The sequence below is a fragment of the Hevea brasiliensis genome, chromosome 7 (genome assembly GCF_030052815.1).
Source record: "Hevea brasiliensis isolate MT/VB/25A 57/8 chromosome 7, ASM3005281v1, whole genome shotgun sequence".
In the NCBI taxonomy this organism is placed as follows: domain Eukaryota; kingdom Viridiplantae; phylum Streptophyta; class Magnoliopsida; order Malpighiales; family Euphorbiaceae; genus Hevea; species Hevea brasiliensis.
In genome coordinates this window covers 32,886,293-32,908,200 of record NC_079499.1, presented here as the reverse complement: position 1 = coordinate 32,908,200, position 21,908 = coordinate 32,886,293, and the positions used below count along the sequence as shown (strand labels likewise).

General features: G+C 29.8%; 1 pseudogene; it reads left to right on the top strand.

Annotated features, from left to right (window-relative positions):
* The first annotated feature begins 350 nt into the window (after positions 1-350).
* Positions 351-19,958, top strand: LOC110659022 (wax ester synthase/diacylglycerol acyltransferase 6-like; annotated as a pseudogene).
* The last annotated feature ends 1,950 nt before the right edge of the window (positions 19,959-21,908 follow it).

The window sequence follows — 21,908 nt, the reverse complement described above, 5'->3', positions numbered from 1 at the left end:
GTCAAATTCTATCTAGTTTTACTCTTAACGTTCTTGCACCACTCAACTTAAATTAGACCTGAAATTTGAGTTTTTGTTGGATGTCCCATATGATAATGAATGAAAAAGAAGCTAGAAAGGAAAAAGAGTAGTCAAATCGAAATTGTGTCATTTTCAATTCATAGAAAAAGTGCAACTATTCATAGAAATTTAATAATGTGAATCCACATTCTGCTACCCAATTTTAATAAGTTTCCTCCTCTCTTTTATTGAAAAACAAAAAATAAAAATCAATGACCTTTAACTCAATACTATCAAGACTTTGAAGGCTCAGTCCCATCTGAATCTATCGTACCTAAATGAAACTAATAATGTGTGCATACCCCAGGCCCTCCAAATTTCTTGACAGTGTCGAGGAGGGTAGCACTGAGGTGAAATACATAAGAACTTCTCTTTTTCCTGATGATTGCATATGCTTTCTTGACAAACTCAATAGGAAAAATCTCATTATCTCCTATTAATTTAGGTATTGATACATGCAAAAAGGCAAAGTAATTGCCCCAAGGTGATTCTGCATTGGATTTTACCATTTCCCCAATTAATTTGTAACTGCGAAACATTCTAGTGTTAACAACGCTAATGCAGTTGAATTGGCATTTCTTGATTCCTGGTTCACTGTTTCCATCTATAGTCTTGTTCCCAAGAAAATTGTTCTTGTAATAACATCATTTATCGTTTGTAATAATCGAAGAATTAAACATATTAATTACTAAAGGTCAAATCGAGCTAACTTTCTGACTGATTCTTCAATAATAAATTCAATAGATTTGCGGGGTATAGTGAAAGAAAATTACATATCAAGAAAAATTAATGAAAAACTATATAAAAAAAATTTCTATGTTTCCACTTTGACATACGAGAAACTATAAATTTTTGTCCATTAATTATCCTGTATTATAGCCTATTAACAAATATGTTTCAAACTATCATTTATTGTTAAGTGATTTGTTAATAAAGTATAACATAAATATTAAATTGATAAAATTTAAAACATAATCCCTTATGTGTCAAAGTGAAAAACCAGATATTTTTTTGTACTTTCGTTTGAGAAAAAAATTTACCACTCTAAGTTTGGCATTAATATGGTTAGTGAGATCAAGAGAGAAAGACATAGTTGAGATAGAAATTGGTCGAAACTCTACAACAGGATTCCCGGATCTTATCGGTGTCAGGTCATCTTTAAGCATACACTTTACAAGGCTCCTCAAAAAGTCTGACATTGTATTAAATGCTGAAGAGAAAACTGTAGGTACATTATTAAATATGCCATTAATCACCAGAGTTGATATTGGAGCTCAAGACGGAACGAAGTGTCAAAAGGGAAGAGAAGGATTATCAGCTTTGTGAAGACAACAAAGGAGAGCTCCCATTAGAGAGTAGCAGTCTCCAAGTGCATGGTGAATCTTGAATATTAAAATCCCAGAAGCATTGCTTGTTTGCTATTTGATTATGTGAATTTGAAGTTGCTCAATTAATTCCTTCGATAAGTAATCATCAAGGCACTTGTAGAATTGGAGTGACATTCCACCTTTCTCCATCTTTCTTCCACACTGTAACACTATAAGAAAATTGTCATTTAGCTATAGAATTTAGCTAGGAAAATTAAATCCCTAGCTAACATGACACTTTAGCTATAGATTTAGCTAAAAAATTTCTATTTTGTAGCTATTTTTTTTAATTGAAAAATTAGTCACATATTAATTAGAAATTAGCTAGGAAAAGTCCCTAATTAAAATTTAGCTAGAAAACGTCCGTACCTAAATCCATAGTTAACTCTTTGGCGGGAATGAAATTTCGCACCAAATTTTTTTGTGGGAATTTTTTAAATTAATTAGGGATTTAATCCTTAGCTAATCCATAGCAAATATATAGCTAGGGATTAATCCATAGCTACTTGTGTAAAATTTTTGAAAATACAATAAAATGGATATATTAGAAATTGGAGAGTAAATTTATAAAAATTTTGGGAGAAAGTTTAATGAAAAATTAAGAATAAATCTTGAACGAATTAAATTAAATAAATTATTTGTATTTATAAATGTGATCTTTTTTCTTTTGGTGAATTATGATATTACTCTAAGGCGAAAATGTTTTGTAAATTAACAAAATTTAATAGTAATTTTATATAAAATATACATGGTTACCTTTATTTGGCTTTTAAGAATATAAAAGGATACTCATATATTACAATTAGTAATTTTATTTATAAATATTTTGATTTGAAAAGAAAAAAAAAAGATATTGAAAAGGAGTATTGTATAATTTTCTTAAAAAAATATATAATGTTTAAATCAAGTGATTTGACTAAAATTAACAAATAATTTAGAATAATTCTATTTATAGTAACTAATTTATTGATTTGTTAAAATATAATTACTCAATAAGTAAATTTTGAAAATATATAAATTAAGCGGTAAATTTTACTGAATTGAATTTTATAAAAGAGATAAAAATCATAAGATAGAGAGGCTGCAAGAGTATTGTATGATCATGGATCATATTTGTAAGACAGTGTCGAATAGGGGTGGCCAAGAGAGCCGGAAGAATTGACGATGAGAGAGACAAAAAAAAAAAAGTGTGAGAGAGGCAAAGAACAAATAGAAATAAACAAATGGAGGGGTGAAAAACAATAGAAGTTGATAAAGTCCAAAATAAGATACATAAAATTGTGATTTGCTCTTATATTAATTCAATATAATTTAATAAATAAATTAATATATTTTATTATATAATTTAATTAATAATATAAAATTAATAAAACATAATAATAAATTATAATTATGAATAATAATTAAATTAAATTAAATTAAATTAATTTGTAATTATATAATTATTCAGTTTCAAGTTGAACACATCACTGAAATTAATAAAATTATGATTATTAATTATAATTAAATTAAATTAAATTAAAGTTGTGATTATAAAATCAATAATATAAAATTAATAAAAATTAATAAAATTAACTAATACTATCTTTCTCAACTTTAAGTTTCAGCAGACTATTCTTTTTTCCTTAGCCGCACAGCCACGGTCGGCAGTTCCTTCCCTCACCTTGTTCTCTTCACCTCGTCCCTCTTTAGCAACCCTCACTGAGTCAGTTTCCCATCTCACCTCTATATAGAATCCTCACCCCTCAATCTTGCCGCAATAGAGGTGAAAGGAAAGCATCGCTAGCCCCTTTACATCGCCGATGCATCACTGAAGCAGCTCTTCAGCTCTTCGCACTGGTGAGTACTGGGGTTTTCAATTTTTAGTTAACATATCTTTGGGTTTTCATCTTGCATGTGATAGATCTTTAGGGTTTTATTTATTTAGTTTTTTTTTCATGTAAAGCTCTGTTCTATGTGAATATACCTACTGAATTCAAATACAATTGACTGATTCAAATTTTACAGATTTTACAAATTTAGAATTTGATTTGTGGGGTTTAAATAATTGTGTTTTGCATGTGGACTAGTATCAGATTTTTTTTTTTATTTAATTTTTGAATTATGGGTTGAGTTATAGGTTTAGTCCATCACATCCCCTACTGTTTGCCTTACCATTTTAAAGTAATCATCGTATCGCCTATTGTTTGCCTTACCATTTTAATCTAACTTACCATTGTTGAATTTTTGTTTTTTTTTTTTAACAAACAATGGAGGATTTTAGGGACCTGGGTTTTGAATTTATGCAAAGATCAATTTGATTACAAGTGATTAAAAGTGATTATAAGATAATTTATTATCTACATTTTGGGTTCCAACAATTTTTTTAGTGAAAACATAAGTACAAAGAGTGTTAGACATTATGAATTCTCTAGTTTGCAAAACGAGGGCTAATAAGATATTTTAGTAATGGTGGACCGCACACACCTAATAATCAACTGTTATATGATTAATTGAGGGTTGTGAATTTAAGTTGACTTGTGACAAAATAAATTATGATGCTTAAGAAAAGAAAAAAGAAAAATAACTATGATTTGAAAAGGATCAAGCCCAGTGGGAAGTTGCGGTTCTCTCAACTAGTAGCCCTAGACCTTGAAAAAAATTCATAAAATAATTTCTGAGACTTCAGAGAAGAGTCATTGAGGTTTCTATGGCATTAGAATGCCAAGAAAAGGTTTAAAAAAAATTTTCAATCGGTACAGACAATTTTAGTCTATTAAGCCAAACGGAGGGCATTTTGGTCATTTCGTCTTCAGAGATGATTTTTGGCCGACTTGTCCAGTTAAATAAATAATTATTATGACATAAAAAGTGAATAAATATTGCTAAAAATTAAATTGGAAATGAGTAAAGAAAAGAAGAAAAGAAAATGAAATAAAATGCTAATTATGACATCATATGATATCATTTAAATTTCCTCCACCAATCATAATTTATTAAACTCATTAAAAGGGATAAGGAAGACCAAAACTTGACAAAATAATTCTGCTTCTTCCTCACCAAACCAAGCGTCACTCACTCTCCCTAACCCATTTCTCCATGGAAGCTTAAGGCAAGCTTGAGACAACCCACCAAGTCACCTCCAAACCCTAACTTCTCTTCATGAAAAATTGTCTCTACCACTAGAGCAAGCATTGGACAGCAATTTGAAGAGGAAAAAGAAAAGTTTTGGCAAGCTTGGGAGTAGCTCCAACAAGATTAGTGCCTATACTCACTTCCTTATCTTTTTAATCCTTGTTAGGAAGACAAATTAGATGAGAGTTTGTTAAAAAATTGAACAAAACAATTATATGAAGTGTGTATGAAAATTTGCAGCCATGGAAGAAGGATGAGATTTGTGATTTGTATGACTTGAATTGTTTAGAAGTGGTTTGTAATGAGATAACTTGAGTTAGATGTGGAATTATATGTGTTGGATGGCATGGATAGCATGAAATGAACACTTGGAAATTAGGGTTTGTGAAAAAAATTGGAGTTTTGCTTTTGCAATGGTATGTTAACATTGTAATGGTCAATTAGTGACCATTTAAATGTGTGTGTAGAAGAATTAAAGTGAGTAAGGATGTTGGAGTTGAGTTTAGGCATGCTGCCCTTGGTGACCTGCAGGACTGGTTGTGAGTCCAGCAGGTTTGGGCAGTCATAAATGGAGTTTTATAGGTTCAATTGGTACAAGACCAATTGAACATGAAACTAGACACATAATGGCACAACTTTGGTGAAGAAACCTTACCCAGAAAACTAAACCAAGTTGACATAAAAATTACCCTAATCTGGGTGACCAACAGGCTATCCCTAGAAATTGACCAAATGAATAGTGTTTGTTCAAATGGTAATAACTCAGTGTAGGCAAGTTCAATTGATCTGAAATTTTACTAGCAAAAAGCTGAGACATAGAACTACAACTTTCATGAAGAACACAAATCTAAATTCTGACCATTACCTAGTCAAATTGCCAACCAAACTTAGGTTACTAAATCTGGCAGAACTAAATTGCCCAAAAAATCTGGGTACAGGTCAATCCGGCCAGTTATGGTAAAATGACCATAACTTGAGCTACAAAACTCCAAATGGAGTGATTAAAAAAAAAATGTAACTAGACACAATAAGGAACGACTTTCATGAAGACAATTTTGTCAAATTCCTACTGTACAAATGACCAATGGAACAGTAAACCTAGGGTATGAAATATGAAAATTTTGAATAGTATAAGATAAGCTTTGAAATGGTATTGGCAACCAATATCAACAACTTTAGAATGCAAAATGTGGCATCTTGGTGAACTTAGGTTCAATAAATTTAGTATGTATTAAAAGGTCAACAATTTGAGTGAATAGTAATACAAAGTTATAAAGTGTAAGAACTATATCGTAAAAGGGAAATTAAGGTCATAAATTTGAAATCCATGAAATGTTCATGGATTGCTTGAAACATGAAAAGTAAGCCACCTAATTGATGTGAATAGGTAGTTAGGGCTTATATGCCCATCACAAATAGAATTCATAAAATGAATAAATGAGAAAGGAAAAATATTTTGAATACAATGGTGCATGTGAACCATTGTTTTGAATTATGATCAATATGAATAACATAATGAATGAATAAATGAACCATATTAATGTATGAATGAGACATTAGTTCTCATTATTATAGAAAGGAAAAGTACTTTGAGTACAATGGTATAAAAGGATAATTGATGTGAATTGTGATCATGTAAATGATCAAATGAATGTATACATTATAATTGAAAATTATTATGAAATAATGAAGTCATAAAACACAATATATTAATATTTAATGATATTATGTGCCCTTGTATTGCCTAGACATGTGTGTCAGATTGGATAGTTTGGCATGCCAATAGGGTATTATTTTAGCAGTACTGCGAAAGGCTTTATGCTTGGATTCATGGCTTTATGCCCGCATTCATGGCTTTATGCTCGCATTCACGGTTTCATGCCCGCACTCATGACTTAATGCCTGATTATTTGTTATCATGGCTTTTTGGCCATACTGACTACGTAAGTGGTTGACATTCTGCGTCCCATGGTATGACAGCCCGAGGCACCGCGGTGTCCAGTGTCAATGACCCATTGTCTAGTTTAGTCAGCCTGTCGTAAGTTACTTGGGCAGTCTAATTTATTAAAATAAGTTATGAATATTAGCAATTAAAAATGCTAGAAAGTAAATAAATGAGAAAAAGTTTTGAAATAAATTAGATTAGCTCCAAAAATTTGTTCCTTAGAATGGTTTTTTAATATTTTATTTCATTATAATTATATATCAAATGTAATGGTAACTAATATTTTGATTTTCTGTATTTTATTATCATAATTTTCATCAAAATTATTTTAAAATTTTAATTAAATATTACAATTTATGCATAAATTCTCTCAACTATATTTTTATATAGAAATAGAATTTCAAAGATAAATTGTAAATATGATTGTATTAAAAATTTAGCTACAAATAAATATGATTAAAAATAATTAAAGTTATAGTATTAAAATTATGAAATCTCTTTTTTGAAAAATAGTGTGCATTTTTAATATTTATTATATTAATAGAAAATTATGATATTTTAAAATTTTTATTTTTATTGGGCCACCTCTGGACAGCTGAATTGGCTTCCAGATTTTAGAATAAACTACCTCATGAATCCCATGCACTAATCTCTCAATACATAAGACAGAGATAAGGTGATAAGGGATCACCCTACCTGATCCCCCTAGTAGGATTAAAGAAATCTAGCCTTTGCCCATACCAAAGAACACACATAGAAGGGGCAGTTACACATCTCATAATAACCTCAATCAAAATAGCTGGAAAACTAATGCAGGATGGCGTCTTCTGAATGAAATCCTATCCAAGGCGATCATAAGCCTTTTCTAAAGCCACTTTGATCCCCATCCACTTCTTTCCCTTATGTTTATTTCTCATAGAATGCACAATCTCTTAAGCTATAACTACACTGTTTGTGATTTGGTGACCTGGCATAAAGCTGACTTGGGAAGATCCCACAAGCTTAACCATTACTGGCTTTAATCTATTCGCAATCACTTTTGTTAGGATTTTATAAATTGTACTACACAAACTAATAAGTCTGAATTGAGACATGGAGGAAGGCTTGTCAACTTCAGGAATCAAAATGATGATAGTTCTATTTAAATTATTGAACTCCAGCTCACCCTTAAATAACTTTTTCACAGAAACATAAACATCATGCCCCCACAATATTCTAATTCTTTTGAAAAATAAAAGAAAACATTAAAGCCATCGATTCCTAGGGCCTTCATAGAGTCCATTTGGAGCAAAACAATTTTTATTTCCTCATCTTTAATATCCTTCTCCAGTTTTCTCACCTTATCATCAGTTAAGGAAGGGAAAATATTAGGAAATCTGCAATCTTTTGAAGCACTTCTATCTTTGGAATAGAGAGATTTGAAAAAGTTGACCACTTGCTCGTTAAGAATGGTTTGATCATTGCACCATGATCCATTATCAGCTTTAAGCATACTAATATTATTCTGCTTTTGCTTATTCAAAGTCAACATGTGAAAATACTTGTTGTTTCTATTACCATAGGCAATCCATTCGGAGCGGGAGTGTTGGAACCAAAAGGTTTCTTCCTGTTTTAAAATCTCCTCATATTCCTTAAGTAAATCTGCCTTAAGAGTGTAGAGATAAACATTCTTAACAGTTTCCATTTTCCTTTGTATCCATCAATCCTTGTGACAACCCGTCTTTTCCTCTTTTCAATATTACCAAAAACATCTCTATGCTACTTCGTAAGAGAGGTTTTAAGAGAAGCAAAAGACTACTGAATGTCATCACCTGAACACCAGGTAGATTACATAAAAGAGGAAAAATTCTCATGTAGCTGCCACATAGTTAGAAAATAAAACTCCTTCACCTTTCCCCGACTTTACTAGGCCATCATCATTCATGATTAGAATAGGACGATGATCTGATTTAAGTCTCAACAAATGTATAACTCTTGACCTATTAAAATTGTGGAACCAATCACTATTACATAAAGCCCTATCTAGCCTCTCCTGCAACAATCCTCTCTTCCACTCATCATGTGTTATTCTCTGCATGACCATTATCAAAATGGTCTTCATGTGATGCTTACTCCAAAACATGGTCAAAACTATTATAAATAGCTTATATATTAGATAATAAAGAAATAAATAATTCTCACATTGTTAAAATACAAGAAAGAGAAGAAGTGGAAAGAAAATGCAACATATAGAATTATATATATTTAAATAAATATATGTGTATGAAATAAAATAATTATTTTATTTTAATTATCATATATAAATTACGAATAGATGTATTTGTTAGCAAGTAGATGTATTTATTGATAAATGGATATATCTATTACATATAAACAATCACAATTGTTTGGAGAGGTACCATAACAAATGTGTCTATTAATAAACAAACATATCTGTTATATACAAACAATCCTGTATATTGGAAATAGACAAAATGTGTGTATCTAGAAATGTGCTATGACTTTTCATTCTCTATAAATATGGATGTGTTGTTCAAATTATATAAACTACTTTTATTTTTTCTTCTCTTCTAGTCTCTTTAAATTCTATTCGTACAAAAAGGTTTAAAGGGAAATCTTTAGAAGTTGCTGTCTGCAGATTGTAGGTTTTGTTATATCTTGGAGGTATATTGCCATAAACTTATAGTAATTTAGTGGGGGTAATTAATACCTTAAAGATAGTGATTCATCACACTCAAAGCCAAAACCACTACTTTAATAATTTTAAGGTATTAAATGCAATAAAGTCCAAGGCTATTTTTATGATGAATTTTGAATTCCTGAAACTAGATCTTTTTGAAGGAGCAAATTATATTAATTGAAAAGGTGAAAGTAGATTGAGAAAAATGTGAAGAAGATGAATTGTTGTGTAGAGGTCATATTCTCAATAACTTGTGAGATAGGTTATATGATATGTTTACCTTTTTCAAGTCTCTAACGGAAATTTAGAATTCGCTAAAGTTCAAATATCACATAGAAAAACAAGGTAGTGGATAAAATTCTCTTCATTTAATATTTTGAATTCCAAATACTTAATAATATGCCTATTACGGATCAAATCTATGAGTTACATATCTTTGTTTCAAAACTTAAGAATTTGAAAGTGGTGGGTCCTAAGTCATTGCAAGTAGGAGGAATAATAGCAAAACTTTCTCTTAATTGGAATGATTATAGGAAGAAATTACTGCATACTATAGAAGACTTTTCTTTTGAATAGATTTAAAAAGACTTGCACATTGAAGAAGTTTTTGGTGTGTGTAGAAAGAGATGATTCTCATTGATATCAATTAATCTGTACATGGGTATTTATATACAATTGATTCCTATAATTGTGTTATACTAATTAGGAAGAAATCCTAAATAAGAAATCCTAAATAGGAATACAGAATACAAAATATACACAGAAATAATATAATGATTGACTTTCCATAACACTCCCCCTCAAGTTGGAGCATAGATGTTAATCATGCCCAACTTGTTACAAATGTAGTCAATCCTAGCTCCATTCAGAGCTTTTGTGAAAATATCTCCTAACTGCTCTCTAGTTTTGATATGTCCTGTTGAGATGATCTGTTGTTGAATTTTTTCACGAACAAAGTGACAATCAATCTCAATATGTTTGGTCCGCTCATGAAATACCGGATTAGAAGCAATATGGAGAGCAGCTTGATTATCACACCACAATTTCGCAGGCTGGAGGGTCTTAAAACCTGTCTCATCTAGTAATTGAAATATCCACATTACCTCACATACTGATTGTGCCATGGCTCTGTATTCGGATTCAGCACTAGATCGAGAAACTACACTCTGCTTCTTGCTTTTCCAAGACACCAAATTTCCTCCAACAAAAACGCAATATCCAGTAGTTGACCTCCTATCAACCTTAGATCCAGCCCAGTCGGCATCTGAAAAACATTCAACATTCAAATGCCCATGATTGCCATATAACAAACCTCTTCCTGGAGCTCCCGTTGGGCCTGCTGAACTTTCACATCAGAACTAAAAGGCAACAATACATTAAGTTCCTCATATACCCGTTTAAAATCCATAAAATAAGCCGTGAGAGATTTATTCTCTTTCTCAGCACGGTAGAATGCCTTACAAACATCATAAATACGGGAGATATTCCCTTTACCAGAATACAGAAAATCTAAGTAATCCATCAATTCCTTAACAAATTCACAGTGATTAATTAAACTAATTACCTCACTTTGTGAATCGAGTCAAGCCGCAAAAACAACCGAGCATCCTCCCTTAGCCAAGTTTGTTGTGTATCATCGATAAGTGGATCTTTAGTAAGGTGATCATCCTTATCAATGCTACGCAAATAGACCCTATGATCTTACTCCACTCCTGTAATTCGAACCATTAAGTTTGTGTTCCGTGATCTTAGTCATCATCGGAATCACATCGAAATAACATTCTTATTATGCGCCATTTGTTGAGACAAAGAAAACTAACAAACGCTAATCCAAAGTCTTGTGACAATAATCCAAAATCACAAATCAAGTAAATACCGAAATAGGATCTGAGAGCCAAACCTCAGAAGCCCTTTAATGGTGTACTGGATCAGGCAACAGCACACAGTGGTGGAATGAGGGGATTGAGGCGACGCTAGCAATGTTGATCGGAGTCGAAAAGGCCGGTCGGCGGCCAAGGTCTCTCCTGAGCTGGGTGGTGAGAACAAATAGTCACCCTAGACGGCCTGCTCTGATACCATGTAGAAAGAGATGATTCTCATTGATATCAATTAATCTGTACATGGGTATTTATATACAATTGATTCCTATAATTGTGTTATACTAATTAGGAAGAAATCCTAAATAAGAAATCCTAAATAGGAATACAGAATACAAAATATACACAGAAATAATATAATGATTGACTTTCCATAACAGTGTGATAATTTATCTTTATGTTAATGACATGCTTATAATTGGAACAAATACGAGGCTATAATATGCTGCTAAAGCTCATAGTGAACATATTTAAAAAGTTGATAAGATTTATGTATATAAGTCAAAAGACACCTTTTGTATGCATAAATCTTAATTCATGTTGATTGTGTCTATCACTAAAAAAGTGGGGGATATAGTTAGAAATAATTGGTGATAGGAAAAGTTGTCCCATAATTGAAAGAATTATGTCTATTCATTAAAAGGCATCAAAACGAACTGCTTATTATCTATTTAAAGAGATATAAGTGAATAAATGTAATTATTTTAAGAGATACAAAGTGAATTATTGTATCTATTCTTAGAGGTATAAGTGAATAGGTGTAATTATTCTAAGAGATAGAAAGTGAACGATTGTATCTATTTTAAAAGATGTAAGTGAACAGATGTAATTATTCTAATAGATAGAAAGTGAACTATTGTAAATGTTCAATGAGGTGCAAATGCTAATAGAAATCTATTAACTTTTTCTCTTTTATCTCTTCTCACCACTTCTATCTACAATCAACATTTTTTTTTTTAATTCATTCTTGTAAGAATTCTAAAATTATCGTCTAGAATTTTGTTTTGGCTATTATCTTGGAAGGATCTGCCTAAACTACCCAACAGAAACGTAGTGGGGGATTTACTCTTTGTTAATCTCATTATATTGAAGGAAGTAAATACTCTATATAATATTTATTGCAAATTAACTGAAAATTCTAGTGGAGAAATTGTTCAAATTGATTATGCTAGTGCTATTGGTAGCTTAATGTATGCTATGCATTACACTAAACCTAATATTACTTTTGCAGTATGTAAAATCAATATATACATATTGAACCTTGGAAAGCAATTTCAAGGGTTTTTGGATATTTAAAAAGAACTATAAACTATAGATTGTTCCATGACAAATTTCCAATTGTGCTAAAACCACATAAAGAGTTGTATCCATAGAAAGAGTTATGCCCATTGGCCAAAAGATTTAACTGAATGAAGATAAGTAATTCTTCTTAATAGTTACAAGCATGAAGAGATGAATTTGTTGGACAAAAGGTTGGTGCACTTTGAGTAGTAAATATTAGAGCCTTACACGTCATTTGTAAGGAGTGGTAAAAGGACAAATGAGTGTGCATTTGTGTGTGCAAGTTTGTCCTAGTTCTTAACCTTTGGAGGCTCTTATTTTAAACTACTTGTGGAGCAATTTGTTTTTCCAAATAAGGTACACATCTAGACTATGAATTATCTATATACTTCATGTTATAAATATATGATTACATAACAAACTAATGAAATAAATATGATGGAGATCCTAGGGTTGTACATATTCTAGTTGGATAACTAGTGTTAAGGATAATAAGTCAACCTTCGGTTGGGTGTTCACCTTGAGTGGATATGCTATTTTTTGGGTATCAAAGAAACAAACTTGTATAACTCATTCTACAATTGAATCCAAGCTTATAGCGTTGGTAGCTGCATGTAAACAAGCAGAATGGCTAATAAACTTGTTATTGAATATTAAATTGTGGCCACAACTTGTGTTATTTATTTCTTTACATTGTGATAGTCAAATCACGATGTCTAAAGCTTATAGTAAAATGTACAATTGAAAGTCTATACATAAAAACTTAGGACATGAAAATGTGAGACAATTAGTCTCTGATGGTGTAATTACAATTTTTATGTTAAATCTTATAATAATCTAGCAAATCTTTTAGCAAAAGAGCTCTCGAAAGATATGATTAAAAATACATGTGCTAGATTAAGATTATAAATATTGCATTAAATTTACTAGTGATAGAAACCCTACTTTATAGTATTATTACTAAATAAAGTTTAAAGGATAATAATAAGTTATTAGTAAATGTTATATTTAAGTACTTAGTGTACTAAGTTAATGGAATGAGGATGAGTATTTATACTTTTAATAAAGTTTAATATTGTTACAAATGAATTTCACCTATATGAACGTAGGAAGTGGAACCGCTTCAACAAAAAGTTAAAATAAAGTTTGTAAATGTTTATGAAAACAGGAGGTAACACAAAGCCATATTAGTGCTGAAATTTTGGTGAACTTTTGATTCGAACTAATTGGTTCATGTCTGTAGTATTTTTTAGTTTTATTTAATAGGAATTCAGGTTAAGCTAAGGTCACCATAATTTCTTTAAAACTTTGAAATACTTACACTAAGAAAAAGTTTAAATCAAAGAAATTTTTCATTATGTGTGAAATAATGGGATCTAACATTACAAGCTAAGTGGATGATTGTTATAAATAGCTTGCGTGTTAGACAATAGAGTGAGAAAGAATTCTCACATTGTTAAAGTGGAAGAAAAATGAAATATATAGAATTATACATATTTAAATAAAAATGTATTATTCTATAATGACAATTGGCATGTATGTGTATGAAAAAATAATTATTTTATTTTTATTTTGATAAGTAAATTACCAATAGATATATTTTTAGCAAGTAGATATGTCTGTTCATAAATAGATATGTCTATTATACACAAATAGTCACAACTATTTAAAGAGGTATAATAATATATGTATCTATTAATAAACATATATATCTATTATATATAAACAGTTATGTCTGTTGAAAATAAATAAGATGTATCTATCTAACATGGTGCCATAACTTTTCATTCTCTATAAATATGGATGAGTTATTCAAATCATATATATTACTTTCTTTTTTTCCTTATTCTCTTATATTCTCTCTAAATTCTGTTCATACAAAAAGTTTTTAAGAGAAATCTTCAGAAGTTATTTTCTACAAATTTCAAGTTTTATTTTATTTCAAATGTGTATTGTCATAACGTTACAATAATTCAGTAAAAATAATTAATACCTTAAAAATATAGTATTTTATTACACCTCAAAACTTACTGTGCACCCATTGGCCCAACAAAGACTCTTTGCCTGAAGATACACACGTCGGAAATGGCGTAAACATGGCATGAAAAATCGGTAAGACATCACATGGCCTAAAGTAACGATGATACATCACAGCATATAGGCAAAAAATCAATAGAACATGGCCAAGACACATCAATAACTTGACCTAAATTCAATAAAACATGGCTTGGAACAATTCATATTAAAATTAATAAAAACAATTAATTAACAAAAACACCACAAAATTTATAAAATTATTTATAGTATTAATAAAATATTTTACAAATCATAATAATATATTTAATAAAATTTTCATCTATCAATAATATTTTTTTTTATAATCAACCCTAAGCATTCATAAAATATATTTGCCTATCTAGAACTTTTAAAATATTACGAAAATTTTGCGAAGGGCAATTGCGCCACTCTTGCGTACTTGGCTCTGAGTCGACTTGCTGAGCTTCTGCCAAAAGAGGAAAAAATAATGAACTTATTTAACAGGATGACGTAATAGCTCAATAATTTTTGTTGGGATTCATTCATATTTTTATCAGAGAAAAATAAGACAAAAATTACAAAACAAGCTTGATAACAGCTTTAGGGCTATGCATGATTCGCAATCTTGAATATGTATCGAATAGAAGTTATTTTAAAGCTTAATTTTAATTTTTTATTAAAAATTAATTTAAAATTATATTAAAATTAAATTAAGAATTGAATTTATATATATATATATATATATATATATATATATAAACTAAATAGAATTTAAAATTATATTTCATTTTTTTATTTTTTTAATAATTTTAATTATAAATACATTAAACTACTTTACAATTATTAATTATAAATGTATTATAATATATTAATTCATAATTATATTTGTATATTATAATTAAATATTACATAATTATTAAATATTTAAATATATATTATACTTATACTACTACATTATATAATATATTTAATTTTAAATAATATATGCACTTTATAATTAAGGATTGTATAATTTAGAAATAGTTAAAGGATATACTATATAATATATTATGTATTAATACTTCAATTCAAAATTTAAATACTAATTCAAATATGACTTTTTTAAGGAAATAATTATGTAAAATTATTTTAAAAATTAAGAACCGAATCGAAATCTTATTGAGCCGAACCAAGAATCATGCCGAATCGAAACAGAAACAAAGAAAAATCAAGCCAAAACCTACCAAAATTTTGATTCAATTCCAATTCCTAAACAGATCCCAAACCAAACTGAAACAACTACACACCCCTAGTCAGTTTAATATGGTGTCCAGACATGAATGATAGTCGGAAATTTCCCAAGAATGATTATGTGAGCCTCATTGCAGTTTTACTATTTATATATATATATATATATATATATATATATTTCCATAGATGAGCTAATAAAAGCTGAAAAGCGAGAAAATTTTATCTTATTATGATTTCTGAATTTAAAATATAAATATAAATACTTAGGTTTTTATGTGAGTCCTACCATACATATATATATTATGTAATAGGCTTAAGTGTCGGCAAAAATTTTCTGAAAATTAGCTATACTAACTTGTGGGAAGCTGCTATACACTTCCTATATATACACACACGCAGTGAGCCTGCGTATTGCAGATTTCCTTCACTATTATTTCAAGCTTGCTCAAAAGAAAGAGAAGCTCAGGATCCACACTAGAGCTTGGCTATGGCGTCAATGAAAGAAAATAATAAAGAGGAGGAAGAAGTACTAGAGCCGGTGAGCCCAACTGGACACTACTTCAACAGCTCATTTTTATCCATTTCCATTCTTGGTGTTCTGGAGTCAGCAATGCCCATTGATGACTCGCATGCTATGACCTTGTTCAAGAATGTTTTTCTACCGATTAACCCACGTTTCTCTTCTATCATAGTATATATATTGCATCTTCTCTCTGTCTGTATGTTGTGTGCATATCTGCATTTATCTGTATATGCACCCATACATGGTTTATTAGAACACGCAACTCGGCGCAAGGTGATATATATGCATTTTTTTAAAGAATTAAAATACAATGGATAGATATTGTTAGAGATATTAAAACTGCACTTGACATCTCAGCTTCAATATAACTTAAAACTACTTGTTTGAATGATTTTATATACTATATTAGAATCTCTTTAGCTAAAAAGTTAGAAATGAAAATAAACAAATTAATCAAAATAAATCTTACTATATAATTACCTTGAAATATAATGATATATTTATTGTATTTGTTTAAATTATAAAACTTATTTATTTATTCAAAATATTTTATTATTTAAATGGACAATATTGCATATATAAGCTCTTTTCTAATTTCATAAATGTGGGTTGCTACGTGCAGTTAGATCACTTTATTTCAATAAAAAAGAGTTTGCATATCTCGAAATAATTTATTACAAATTGTAGTAAACATAATTACATTTTGATTGTATATAAATAAAAATTTAGTGATTTTAATTAAATAGAGATTTTTAAATAAAATAAAAAGATTAAGAATTATTACTCAATTATTAGCACTCGAAACTCTGAGTTGTTGTGGAAGACATTATTCAGGCAAGTCATATGTTTAACTCCATTTTTCTTTAACCTTTGCTCTTAAGGATTATAATAAAGTGGCTCACCAAATTGCGAATTGAACTCTTTAGTTAAGTGATGAGTTGGCAATTATGGAGGATATCGTCCCTATATATTGAGGCATACTCAACTTTCTTCTGGCTAATCTATAAATATTATTTTTTCCTAAATAATAAAATAAAAATACGAAATAACTAATTTGTAAAATAGGAAGATAATAAAATACTCTTTAAACACATGATAATAATATGCTCACTTTGCTTTATAATATGGGGAATAGATCATACATGAAACATAATTGTAGGAGAAAACACACGTGTATTAGGAGCACCTAACAATCTCTTAAAAAAGAAAGTAGGACTAAAGTTAGAAGGGAGAATGATCCAAATTGTTTGTGTAATTTAAAAATGGCCTTATGGAGCACATTGTATTTATAAATGGTTTTGTAGTTATTGGCCTCAAATTGTTTGGGAAAATCTTTCCCTATAACGCTGAATCAAAAGATCCATTTTCTTTTATAGGTTCCTATAAAAAGAAAAGCAAGAAATTGTTTGTTTGTTTTTCATTTTTTATTTTTAATTCAAAGGAAACAATGCTTCAGTTAATTACAGAAATTAATTAAGAATTTGAAGAATTACAGGTTGAAGATTATAATGGAGAAAAAAGATGGAGAAAGGTGGATGTAAATCTCAACAATCTCGTAAAAATACCCATTTTCCCCTCTGGAATGTCACCTCAATTCTACGACAAGTGCCTTGATGATTACTTATCAAAGTTATCACTTGAGCAGCTTCCACAGAGCCAACCTTTATGGGAAATTCACATAATCAAATACCCAACAAGCAATGCTTCTGGGATTTTAATATTCAAGATTCACCATGCACTTGGAGATGGCTACTCTCCAATCGGAGCTCTCCTTTGTTGTCTTCAGAGAGCTGATAATCCTTCTCTTCCCTAGACACTTCCTTCTGTTTTGAGCTCCAATATCAACTCTGGTGATTTTAATGGCATATTTAATACAGTAAGTAAAGTTTTCTCTTCAGCATTTAATACTGCATCAGACTTTTTGTGGAGCCTTGTAAGGAGTAGTGTGCTTAGAGATGACCTGACACCAATAGGATCTGGGAATCCTGGTGTAGAGTTTCGACCAATTTCCATCTCAACTATGTCTTTCTCTCTTGATCTCATTAAGTAATTAAGGCCAAACTTGGAGTGGTAAGTTTTTTTTCTTTTTAATTTTACTTCTAAAATAATTTTTTTATATTTTTAAAAGGAAAGTACTAAAAAAATAAGTGATTTCATAGTTTGACATATAAAAGACTATTTTAATTTTATCAATTTGATACCTGTGTTATACATTATTAGTAAATATAATTCAAACCGTCATTTATCTGTAAGGAATGCTAACGTAGCACTAATATGATGGATGTGGCGCTGACATAACATCAACGTCACTTAAAAGTAAATGACTGTTTGAGCCATATTTATTAACAAAGTATAACACAGGATAACTAATAAATAAAATTTATAGTTCCTCGTGTTAAAATGTGAAATATAAGAATTTTTATTTGCAGTTTTCCTTAATTTTTCTTGATAATCACTACAATCCATAAATCTATTTTTCTTGTTAATCACTACAATCCATAAATCTATTGAATATATTGATGACAAATCAGTCAGAAAGCATTAGTGTTGCTTAACACTAGAATGTTTTCGCAGTTACAAATCAATTGAGGAAATGGTAAAACCCAATCCAGAATCACCGTGGGGCAACTACTTTGCCTTTTTGCGTGCATCAATATCTAAATTAATAGGAGATAATGAGTTTTTTCCAAATTGAGTTTGTCAAGAAAGCAAAGGCAATCATCAAGAAAAAGTGAAGCTCTTTCCCTGTTCACCTCACTGCCGCCCTCCTCGACACTGTCAAGAAATTTAGAGGAACTGATGTATGCACGCTCATTTTTTTTTTTTTTTTTTTTTTTTATGTACAATTGCTTTCGATTGAGTTCAAATTCAATACCCTAACAGTTTTAGTAGTACTGAGCTAAAAATTCATTGATTTTTTTTTAAAATAAAAGAGGGGAGAAAACTTATATATTAAATTTGGTAGCAGAATGTCGACTGACATTATTAAATTTCTATATATAGATGCATTTTCATATGAATAGAAAATGACAAACAATTATGATTTGACTACTTTTCTTTCAAGCTTATTTTTCATTCATTATCACGTGGGACATCCAACAAAACTCAAACTTTCAGATCTAATTTAAGTTGAGTGGTGAGAATAGAACCAGACAGAAATTGACAAATCATATAATGTTTACTGTCACGCGTCCCAGTTGGCATCTGAAATCGTCCACAGAGCATTGAAGAACACAAGCATGGCAATTACAAATATGGTTGGCCCAGCAGAAATGATGGCTTTGGCTAATCATCCAGTTGAAGGCATGTATTTTATGGTCACTGGTAACCCTCAGGTATGCCATAAGATACAAATGAATTGCTTACTTTGACTTAGGCATAGGATTCAGAATTAAATTTAATTTGTTTCAAAAAGTACTTAATTGTGAACGATCAAAATTTACACTCCAAGGGTCGATTCAAGTGTGAAGGGAAGTTCATTCAGTTTAAGAGGTTTCGGTTTGAATTTCGTCTCTAGCCTATCGGTGTGGCGTATTTTTACATTTAATTAACCCATCCATGAGGTGTATATTTACATTTAATTATTCATCTGTGAAAGTTTCTAAAGCTTTATTCCTGATATAAATGCAGTAGAAATGCTTCTAGATTTGTGTGGATATGAAAGGTAACAGTGTTTCCTTAGATATATATCTTGTTCTCCAAAAAAAAAAAAAAAAGAGTAACACATATCTGCTTTATGGGATTGCAGAATCTCACCATTACAATATTGAGCTGTGTGGGAGAGTTGAGGGTTGCTCTAGGTAGGGGTGGCCATGGTTCAGGAATCGCCGGTTATGGTTCCTGAACAGTCGATTTAGGTTTAATGAAATCATGAACCTGAACCAAACCGTCAGAGGCAGTTTGGAAGACGGTTCCTGAACCGCCGGTTCCGGTTTAAAACGGTTTGAAAGGCGGTTCGAAAAAAAAAAGGTTCAAGACAATTTGGAAGACAGTTTGGAAGCGGTTTAGAGATGGTTTAAGGGTAGTTTAGATAAAAAAAATTAGAGAAAAATTTTATTGATTCAAAATTTAAGTTATATTTGTAAAAAATTTTAATTTTTCTTTGAAATCTTTCAATCAAAATAAAATAAGAAAAAAAAAAGAAAGAAAATAATTTATCTTTAAGAAAAATTTAGTAAATAAAGACTTGAATCTGATTAAAAAATTAGAGATGAAATTAATTTTTTTTAAAGAAATTAGCAAAAAGTGTATGAACTTAATTTTGTCAAATATCCTTTTAGGATTCAGAGGAACAAAAATTTTTAGTTCTATTACTCGCCTTTTTTAAAAAATTATATAATAATTGAGAATTAAAAAGTATAAAAGAGAAAAAAAATTAAAATAGAAGGTATTGGAAATTTTATTAAGGATTTAAAGTAATAATAAAGTAATTAAGATAGTATTGAAAATTTCAGTAAGTATATAAAATAATAAAATAGAAAAATTGAGAGAGTATTGAAAATTAAAATGTGAGTAGAAAATAATTATTTAGAGAATTTGAGAAAAATTGAAAAAATATTAAGAATTGAAGAAAATGCAGAGAATAATTGTGTAGAGAATTAATGATATATATAAAAGAATTAGGAGTGAAGTAACATATTTATTGAATTTTTTTATATTTAAATCGTTGGTTTAATCCGGTTCGAAATCTTCTGTTCAATCTAGTTCAGAACCACCGGTTCATGGTTCTTAAAAAATATGAACCTGAACCAAACCACAGAAGGACTGTTTCGGTCAGGTTCGAAGCCAGTTCCGGTTTTGACCAGTTTTAGTCCGGTTTTGACCGAACCGGTTCCGGTTCGGTTCTGGTTCAAAACCGAACCATGGCCACCCCTTCTGGGAGCAGAGGAAGGTTTTATAGATACCCAGAAGTTGAAGTCATACATAGAACATGCATTCCAGTTGATACTCAAAGCTGCTTCTAAAATTCAACAGAAAAATTAAGAGGATGTCCTAAATCAAATTAATGTACTTTTCTTTTTCAACTGATGAATTATTATTATTATTATTATTATTATTGGAGTGTAATAAGTATGAATAGTTGTCTTGCATGTATTCTTCTTCCCTCCTTTCTTTTGTCAATTGAAGTTGAATTGTATGCTATTTTATCATTATTATAAATTAATTCAGAAAGATTAATAATTTAAATCTCCACAATTCATTTCCTCCATTTAAGAATTTTCAATTTATTAAAAGAAAATTTGACAATGAATTCTGATTTAACATATGCATAAGATGTTGTTAGCCATATATTTGAAAGAAAAAATTTACCTAAACTTGATTAATTATAAAGTTAAAATACAAATATATGAAATTATATATTTTACATATAAATCTTAATATATATTTTATAATTTAAATTCATCATATATCAAATCTAAACAAAAACTTTCCTTTACTTTGAAATTGTGGACAATATGTGTTTAAATAATCAAATCAAATCAAATTAATGCATAACTAAAACTCAGTAACATATATGTGTGCCCACACAGACGGGTGGCGAGAAATTATACAATGTACTCAAATTAATGCATATACATCTTGCTCACATTTATGTGAAAATCTCCGATATAGGGCTGAGCAGATTTCGGTTTAAATTAAAAAGTCGAATCTAATCTAGTCAATTTAGTTTAATCAGTTTAATTTTAAAATTCAATCGGTTCGGTTCGATTTTATATTATAAAAATTTCGGTTATTTCGGTTCGGTTCGATTTTAAAGAGAAAAAAGTCGATTAAACCGAACTGAACTGAATAG